General features: G+C 37.6%; 1 pseudogene; it reads right to left on the bottom strand.

Annotated features, from left to right (window-relative positions):
* Window positions 1-1,017: 1,017 nt before the first annotated feature.
* LOC114257063 (tryptophan synthase beta chain 1-like) lies at window positions 1,018-9,000 on the bottom strand (annotated as a pseudogene).
* Window positions 9,001-9,381: the final 381 nt, after the last annotated feature.

Below are 9,381 nucleotides of genomic sequence, written 5' to 3'. Positions count from 1 at the left end.
GAGAGACAACAACCCTAAAATAAGTCAACAAAACAGAGAAACATATATATATGTATATAGGGGGTAAAATAGTAATTTTACTTAGAGGACAAAGGGAAAGGGGGATGGGGATGGGGATGGGGATGAGGCTGGGGTTGGGGTTTGGACACTTATCACCGTCCCCAGCCCGAAACTGATCGGGGATTGATTTTTGAATACCATCCCCGCTTAGTCGGGGGTATTTTTCGGGAAAAAAATGCTCAAATCGGGGTTGGGGAAGTGGGTCCTTGTCGGATCGATTTTAAATTGCCATCCCTACAAGAGAGGTGAAACAACTTATTTTTGAATAATTGTGTTGTAAAATGACTAAAACATTCCCATCGAGATAAGTTATTCTAACATTATCCATAAATCAGACATATTATATTCTCAAATCTTGGCATTGGCTGAATGCCTTATCATATGTCAAAATAAATAGAGAAGGTTTGGGCAATCTCTTTTAGAGATCAAGATCCAACATTGAATGGACCATCGAATTAATCAGAGAATAATTGCAAACAATATTATGGGTTGATGAATATTCAAAAAAAATTCAAAAATTTCAAATATAAGAGACCCGCGTGACCATAATAAGGTTTAAGTATTTACTGAGCATATATCTATACAAGATGTTACATCTCGGGCACCATTGCCACTTCGTCCAACTATAGTTTCGTCATACCAGATAACAATTATCAATTGCAAATTAATGGTTACATTTGCAATAATGCTATCCTACATCAGATTTTGATGATGTCTAATGATGTCTAATATGAAACTTAATGGTGTATAACACTTTTATTTAAGAAATGTCTTTTGAACTTTGGAGTGTGAATGGACAAAACCATAAGGTTGTGATTCATGGGCTAAACCATAGTCGATAACACTTTTGAAGGTAGAGACTGTGCCGCCAATTGTTTGGCGTATTGTTGAGTTAGACCAAAGCAAACGATACTGCGCCCCTTTTTTTATTTTATTTTATTATTTTTTTATCGGCAAATGTTAGTTGTTAGATTAGCATCCATGGAAGAAAATCTTCTCACCCTTGACAAAGCACCTACGTGCTTGCTCTCTCTTAATTCAACTCCCCTAAGGGGAATTGAACCCATAACCTCCTTGAAATTAAGCCCTAAAGAAAGCATGATGGCCAACTACACTAGTCTAGTTTATAGTTGAATATTGTTCCAGCATCCTTATCTCCACGCCCACTACAATTAACTACAACTTTTGTGCCATGTGGTAAAGTAGGGCAAACTTTCTCTAGAAATGCCAATGCATGAGAGGTCTCCAAGGTTGGAAAAATTCCTTCAAGTCGGCATGGTCGTCGATATGCTGTGAGCCAAAAAAGAGATATCAAACTTCTATATATGGCCAATTAAGACAAAAGAAATTTTGTTAAGCGGGCAGTTTAAAATTTCTTAGATTTTGAGGGCAAAAAATTATCTTCTGTCACGAATTTTTTAGAAGTTTAGGGAGTCATGTAAAATTTATTAATATTTGAGTGCCAAAAATACTGTTTTTTCTTATAAATACCCCAAAATCTAGGGATCCTATTTGTCCCATTTTTTTTTTTTTTTTTTTGTATCTTTGTTTTAAATGCAAAATAATATTGAAATATGAAAAATTAGGTAGGATCAGGGTACATTAGAGACGTAAAGAAGGGATTTTAGAATAGACATCCCGTGTTTGAAGATTATAAATTTTATTTCTTGTTTTCAAAGTTAGCAAGCTTACCATCAATGGCTTCTTGGTCAGTGACAGTGTAGAACTCTGCCCTTCCAATGTCTTTAAGGAAGCTGAGCTCCGGACTAACCCCCGGGTACTCCAATCTGCATTAAAAAAAAGAAAAAGAAAAGGTGTTTGTTTGAACCATGATCGAAATTTTTGTAATACTTATAATGTGCAAGGGAGGAATTTTGGATCAGAAATCAATGTTGCAAAAGCATACCCAATTCCAATAGAATGTGCCCCAACAATTTGCCCTTCATCATCTTGCAGCAAGTAGCTCATGGCTCCATGATATACCCCAACTTCACCTCTAGCCAGAGTTGCAGAGTGCCTCCCACTGTCTATGCTAGAGCCACTGGCCACAACTCCGATCAGTCTCACATCTTCATCTCTCAAAAATTCATGGAACAACCTGAGTGCATTGGAACCGCTCCTGACGCAGGCAACTAGGACATCAGGCTTGCATTTAATAAACTTGATTCCCCCATTTTTTCCCACCTTGGTGTGCTTTGTGGGCTGCTGTAGATTTTGCTTGGTTTTTTTGGGTGTTTCGGTGAACGTTATGGATGTTCACTGGGTCGGCAAAGAGGACGATTCAGATTTGGCTAGGATGTTCATTCGGGTGCTTCTTTGCGAGTGGAATTTTGAGGGGTGTTCTCCATTCAGATCTATGGAGATGTTTCGGTGCTTTGCTCGGGGGGAAGCATAAGTGTCGAAGTTGATCCAGATTTGTGTAGGATTTCATTCGTGCGCTCCTATGCATATGGGAGTTTGAGGAGTGAACTCCGTCCAGATGTGGGATGGTGTCTCAGTGGTTGTTTTGATTAAGAGGAGGTCGGCGTTGGGTCGTCAATATAGGGGCGGTGGATTAGCTTCAGCAGTGGGTGTGTTTTCGGTGTTTGGGTTGAAAAAGAAGCCGTTTCGACCATAGAAGTGGAGGTGTCAGTAGGTTTTATTCAGCTGTGGCAATGGGTCTTGTTTCCATAGGTGTGTCTGGCTTTGGCCAAGGTAGCTTCGGCCATGGTTGTTTCGGACTGAGTTATTATAGGCATAACTACCAGCACAAGGTTATGATGGATTTTACTTCAATAGCTTTCATGACAAAGGCCAATGAAAGGAGGACCAACATTGAAGTCTGGCAGAGGGTGTGTTTCCGCCTTGGGTGAGCCAAAAGTGGGTGAAGTTCGGCGGAGGGGTCAAGCGTGGGTGAAGTCCGTCGGAGGGGACGACCGTGGGAGACACAACATAGTTGTGCCTTGGGAGTAGTGGGCTGTGCCTTGGGGGTTGAGGAGTGTGCTTATGGGTGCTACAGTGCTGCATAGGTGAATAAAATATTTGGATTGAATAGTAGAGTGTGGTTTGTTGAAAAGTGGAGTGCAGCAGCTTGGGTGTTGAAAAAGAAAATTTTAATTTGTTGAAAAAAGGAATGCGGGAGCAGCTTGGGTGTTTTGGTGCTAGTTTTTGGTTTTGGGTTGTGGGTTGAATTTGTGAGGATTCACGTATTTTATTTTCTAGTTAAGTTCTTCTTAACTTTTTGTTTTAAAAAAAAAATTGTGATGCCAAGGGGTTGGTTGTATGGATGCGAGTAGTAGTAGTAGGGGTAATTTGTACTTTCCGAATCTCTCTCGATGCATGTCATCTTCCTATACCTTTAATTTCATGCTGTTAATGAAATTTTTCTTTGCTGATCAAAAAAATAAAATAAAAGAAAGGACATCAGGCTTGCCACCCCACTTCTCCATAACCTGTTTTCTTGTCTCTTTTTCGATGATCGATTGGAATTCCGGGACCATGGTCGGACATGGATGAGGCCCTACTGCTGTTCCTGCTAAGTAGTAACATGTTTCAAGGTTCCCAACCCAGTTCCTTATTGCTTCTGAGGTTGCATCTTCCATCAACAAATTTGACCTACGTGTGAACGTAAGAAACTACTCATAATTCGAATAACGATACTATGTACACAGAATTAGAATATAAAAATTGTATAAAAAATACAGTATATGGTTATTACAAAATATATTTTATGTATTCTAATTTTCTATACCTACTTAGTTCACAAAGAGAGTGTATTTTTGTCGATTTTTGAATAGTTTAATAGTCCATTGATTGTGAGAGAACCGGAGTGTGATCTCAAAATTGTGAGCCTCATTCTTTTTTATATTTAGTTGATTGAATTGGACCGTTCACTCCATAGGAGTGAAGTTAAACTCAATTAAAATAGACAGCTTCTCTCCAATTTGGAGAGTGTATATTGCTCGTCGAGTTACCATGAGTCTCAATTCGATGTAATTATTAGTGCTTTACATCTATCACAACTCTTCTCTCTCTAAAAACAACCTCTCTCTCCCTCTTCTCTCTCTAAAAACCTCATTTTCCGGCCTCTTTTTGGGCTGGCCGGCCGCCGCTTTTGGCTATGGCGGTCGGCTGGCCTAGCTCGCTTCGGCGGCTGTCTTGTTAGTTTCTTCTTTCAATAAACTTGAGTCTCCCATTTTTCCCCACCTAGGTGTATTTTTTGTTTGCTGCGGGAGAGTTTTGGTGAGTCGGAGGTCGTTCAGGTATTTCTTCAGGGGCTGTCCAAGTTTGTCTTCGGTTGTCTTCTTGTGTTTCAACCTTGCCGTTATAACTGATTCATCAGGGGAGTCCAGGAATTTCATTCGAGCGCTTTTGGCGAGTAGGAGCTTGAGGGGTGCACTCTGGTTCGTAGGCGATCAGTTCTTTCTGATTTTCACTCAAGTGCTCCTCCTCGAGTGAGAGTTTGAGGGGTGAATTTCTACCATTTGTATGGAGGTGTCCCAGCGGGTGGTCGGTGTTCGGCGGGTGTGTGGATCCGTGGTGTGACATAGAAGACCTGTGAGGTAGCAGTCCTGTTGGCTATGGAGTTCGGCAGCAGCATAGGCGTGGGCTGCAGCAGAGGCTTTGGCGTGGGTACTGGGTGATGTGTGGGTGTTTGCGGGTGTTGCGATCTGTGGATCTGTGGGTGTTGTGCAGGGGAGTTGCAGCAGCTTGGAGTCTTCAGTAGGGGTGTTGCTGTGGATCTTTGGGGTGTTCTTGGCCGGTGTGGGTAGTGTGATTGGTCGGTGGCTGTGAGTGTTGATTGTCCTTGGGAGTGCTCGGTTGCATTACGTATTGCGTGCTCGGAGTTTGAATCAGATTAGAAGTTCCCGCCCATGGAGTGTGGCCTTGGGTGTTGGGTGTTGTCAGTGGGTGGTCGGTGGTGTGCAGATGGGCGTTGTCAGTGGGTGTAGCAGGTTGCTTTTGGTGCTAGGATGGCATGGGTCTTGGCTAGGCTTTGGGAGTGTAGCAGCATGTGGGCATGGTTTAATCATGTGGGAGTGTAACAGTCTGTAGGTGAAGGAAAGGTGGGTTATCAAAGCTGGGTGTTGCAGCAGTAGCTATGGCGTGGGTCTTGGGTTGTAGCATTGGGAGTTGTAGCAGCAGTGTGGGTTGTTGTTAAGATGATTTAAAATCGTGAGCCCTACAGCAGAGGTGATTAAAATATCTGGGTTGATTAGATCGGTTTGTAGTTCGGGCTGCTTTGGGAGTTGGTTTAGTTAATCTAGTTTGGTTTGGGTGTTTTGGTGGGTTGATTATGTGGAGATTCATGTATTTTATTTTTCTAGTTAAGTTCTTCTTAACTCTTTTTTTTTTTTAAAAAAATCGAGAGGCTTAGGGGTTGGTTGTATGGATGCGAGTAGCAGTAGTAGGGGTATTTTTATACTTCCGAATCTCTCTTGATGCATGTCATCTTCTTGTACCTTTAATTTCATATTGTTAAATGAAATTTTTCTTTGCTGATAAAAAAAAAATGAGTCTCAATTCGATAATTTCATTTATTCATTTTGTGCTTCTTTTTGTATAGATCATTTATGAAAAAATTAGATTTATTAATAATCATAGCAATATGATTTTATTATGTTTATATTAAAAAAATAGACAATTAATTTTCAAATACTTGCTTTTTTTACTTATTTATTTTTTTTTATAAGGAAAATTATGATAAACATATGCGTCTATGATTATCGAATTAAGTTGATTCTTTTCATAGATAATTTACGGTTAGAAAAATTACAAAATGAACATTCTAAATCATTATTTCAAAAAAAAAAAAAAAGTTTACGCTTTTGAATTCTACTTCAGTAAATGGACTAGAAAAGTAATTTTTTTAAAAAAAATTTCAGAAAGAAAAAAAAAAAAAAAATTCAGAAACAGTTGCATTTGTGTGTGTGTGTGTTTAAACACTTTTTAGATTAGTTTACACATGACACACTTGAAAGAAATAATAATAATAGTTTTGAAAAAATATCACTAAAAATAAAAAAATCCAAAAAATGTAAAGTTTTTAGTAATATGCCACTTAATTTTAAATAACAAATAAATAAAATGAATCTACTATACCTGAGCACCCAAAAGATTCATTAGGAGTACATTGGATGATTGTCTCTCCATGTCTAGGCTACCCATGACAATGATACACTCCAAACAGAGTTTGGCACAAGCCGCTGAGGTTGCAACCCCGTGTTGCCCTGCTCCGGTGGCTGCCACAATGCTTTTCTGGCCCATTCACTTGGCAAGCATTGCTTGAGCGATGGCGTTGTTGATTTTGTGCGCTCCACCATGTTTTAGATTCTCTCTTTTCAGATAAATTTCTCGTCCTTCACCGTTACTATTCTTGTAGTGATTCGTGAACTTTTGAGCAAAATATAGAGGTGCTTCACATCCACCGTAGTCCCTTAGGGCTATTGCAAGCTCCTCCTAAATGACATTTATTTCAACACTTAATTAGTTTCATTTATATATTATCTTACTAATCAAACAAGTCCTTAATAATTAAATAACACTTAAGAAGACTATTCTCGAGCTAATAGGCCTTTGAGAATTAAGGAGGATTGCAAAAAATCATACACGTACAATCCCATGTTTGCGAAGATGAGATTGAATACATTGTATTATTGTTATTATTATTATTATTATTATTATTATTTATAAATTTTTATGTTATGTACTTTATCCAATTCACTATAGGCTTGAATTATCTCACTACAATATGATATATATATATATATATATATTCTATTTTCCTCCTATCTTGACAGACTAACTTGTTTTTAAATTGTGCAATCAAATGTTGGATAAATGGGTCTTACAAAAAAGTAATTCAATTTTTATAACTCGGTGTTTGATCTACCAGACCGATTAATCCGAAGGATCAAATCCACCGTCTACTAGTTGGAGACTCAATTATGATTGGAGCAGGAGTCTCGTATGATCTGATCCCAATTTCTTATCTAATAACAAAGCGTGCCACAAGGTCTTAATCATACAAAACATCTATCAAAATTTATCCAAAGAAATAAAAAATAAAAAAGGGGCAAAATATGATTACTAGATCGTAGCAGGCCATGCGAACGAGAAGTTTTTTTGACTGAACTTAAGTGGAAACAAGACAGTGCTTTAAATATATTGTTATTAATTTAAAGAGTAGGATCTATTATTTTTATGTCAGCTTTTAAAAAAATAATAAAACATGTGTTGGAATTTTTTTTTTAATTTTTTAAAATTTTTTTTATTGTTAAAAAATGAAGACTTTATTGATATAAAGCACGTGTCAATTTCTAAAACATGTGTCAATTGTTGAATAAAGTGAAACAATGGTGGAAAAACGACTGGGTTGCACTTAAATGACTGCACATTTTGCAAAGTCCAAGAATGAGAACTTGTACCGTTAAAAAGACCACCGACGACAATGACTTCAAAGTGACTTTGGTCTCGATGAAAACGTGGATGGTATAATTTTTGTTTATTTACTTATTTATTTTATATTTTAATTAAATACATATATATAGGATTTGGAGCTCATTTAGTCTCTGATATGGACTCAAGGATGTTATTTGGATTTGTGAGGTACATTACAAATTTTGTTTTGATAAATTAAACTGCTTATTTTATAAAGCCTTTTGTATATATTATTTATAAAATGTATATATTATTTACAAAAAAATTAAATTGATTTAACAATTGTAACTTAAATATGTCGTTATAAATAATATATGGATTTAAATTTTTGTGTGTAGATAATATATACGAAAGATCTTACAAAATAAATAGTTTAAATTATAAAAATCAAATCTTGATAAATTCAACAATGATATATGTTACGTAGAGATCAGAGAATGTCCATTCCATTTTTAGGGTGGTCTAATAATTTATTTTTATTTTTGTCCATTCCTTTCAGTTTTAGGATGGTCCCTTATTTATAGTTTTATCATGAAAGACCTTCCATTCATTGTGGCTCCACTACTACAATCACCACTTTTGTCTTTGCCACATTAACACCACCACTACCACAAATATTATACTACATTAATTTTTTTTTAAAAATATTTTCTTTTGAAACCTACTAACAAAGATGGAAACAATAGAAATGAAGTGATGACAAACCTGAAACTTAGCATCAAGCAAGACCAAGTTAAACTCAGCTCCAAGCTTGTCCAAGCAAGTCGTCAATGTCTCGGGGACAAACCTCCCTCCATACTTTCCAAATTTTCCAGTACTACTAGCTTTTCTCTCTTCTGCCTCAAGCAACCTCCACGTCAATGACTTCGTTGTGATCATAGGTGGGCAAATCACTCCTCCACCACTCAATATCTTTTACTTGTCACTGAAGGCATTGCCGGAGCCATGGTCTGGGCACTGCTCTCAAGCTGTGCCCTACTAGAAAAATGACCTTTTACTACTATATAATTTGCGATCACCTGATTATCAGTCGCAAATAATCAATTTATTCATTATATTTTTTTTCTTCCCTTTTTCCTTCTAATTGCCCTAGCCTTTTTTCACACACACATATCTCTCTCTCTCTCTCTCTCGGTCTTAAATGGATCGTTGAAGCTCTCGCGTCTCCGGTTGCCATTAACGCTTCTCTCTCTCTCTCTCTCCCTCTCGGTCTTAAATGAATCGTCGAAGCTCTCGTTTCTCTGGTTGCCATTGACGCTTCTCTCTCTTTCGGCTGCCTCGCCTTCGCCCCTGCCCTCTTTAACCTCTTCCAAGTCTTCGTCTCTCTCTTCGTATACATACATACATTTGTGTATATATCGCTGATAACTTGTGTTCTAGATGATTCTAGAGAGAGAATTGACAAATAGCTCTGAAGATCTATAGCGGATCATTTTCTCTCTCTCTCTCTCTCTCTCATGCGTTCAACAAACCTATATGGCACTGCTCTCTTGCTTGCTCGTCAACACACCCACTCGTCATCGTCGTTTGAACATCTCCAGCGGTATGAATCTCGTTCTCAATCTTGCTCCCAGTCCCTCCTCTCTCTGTCTAGCCACACACACATATCATACGAGGAAGCTTTGGTTCGACTCATTCCTTTCTTATCCATGTACAGGTATGTACTGGTTCAACTCATTTCATTCTTGCCCTATTTTCTTGCATTTTTCCATGTCTATTAGTGTATATCTTTCAATTTCTTATTCAATACATTATAGTGAGCAGTACATTACTGTCTTTAACTTGGAATCAAGATTTCATTGATTATTAGCAAGTTCAAATTTGTTGAGTCAAGAACTGGTAAATTTAAATTTGGAAGATAAAAAGTCCTATAGTATTGAATTTGCTTGATTTATATGTGAT

This window comes from Camellia sinensis, chromosome 9 (genome assembly GCF_055761805.1).
Source record: "Camellia sinensis isolate YWXY chromosome 9, ASM5576180v1, whole genome shotgun sequence".
NCBI classification, from domain to species: domain Eukaryota; kingdom Viridiplantae; phylum Streptophyta; class Magnoliopsida; order Ericales; family Theaceae; genus Camellia; species Camellia sinensis.
Note: the sequence above shows the minus strand (reverse complement) of the source record. Positions and strands in the feature narration are given on the sequence as shown.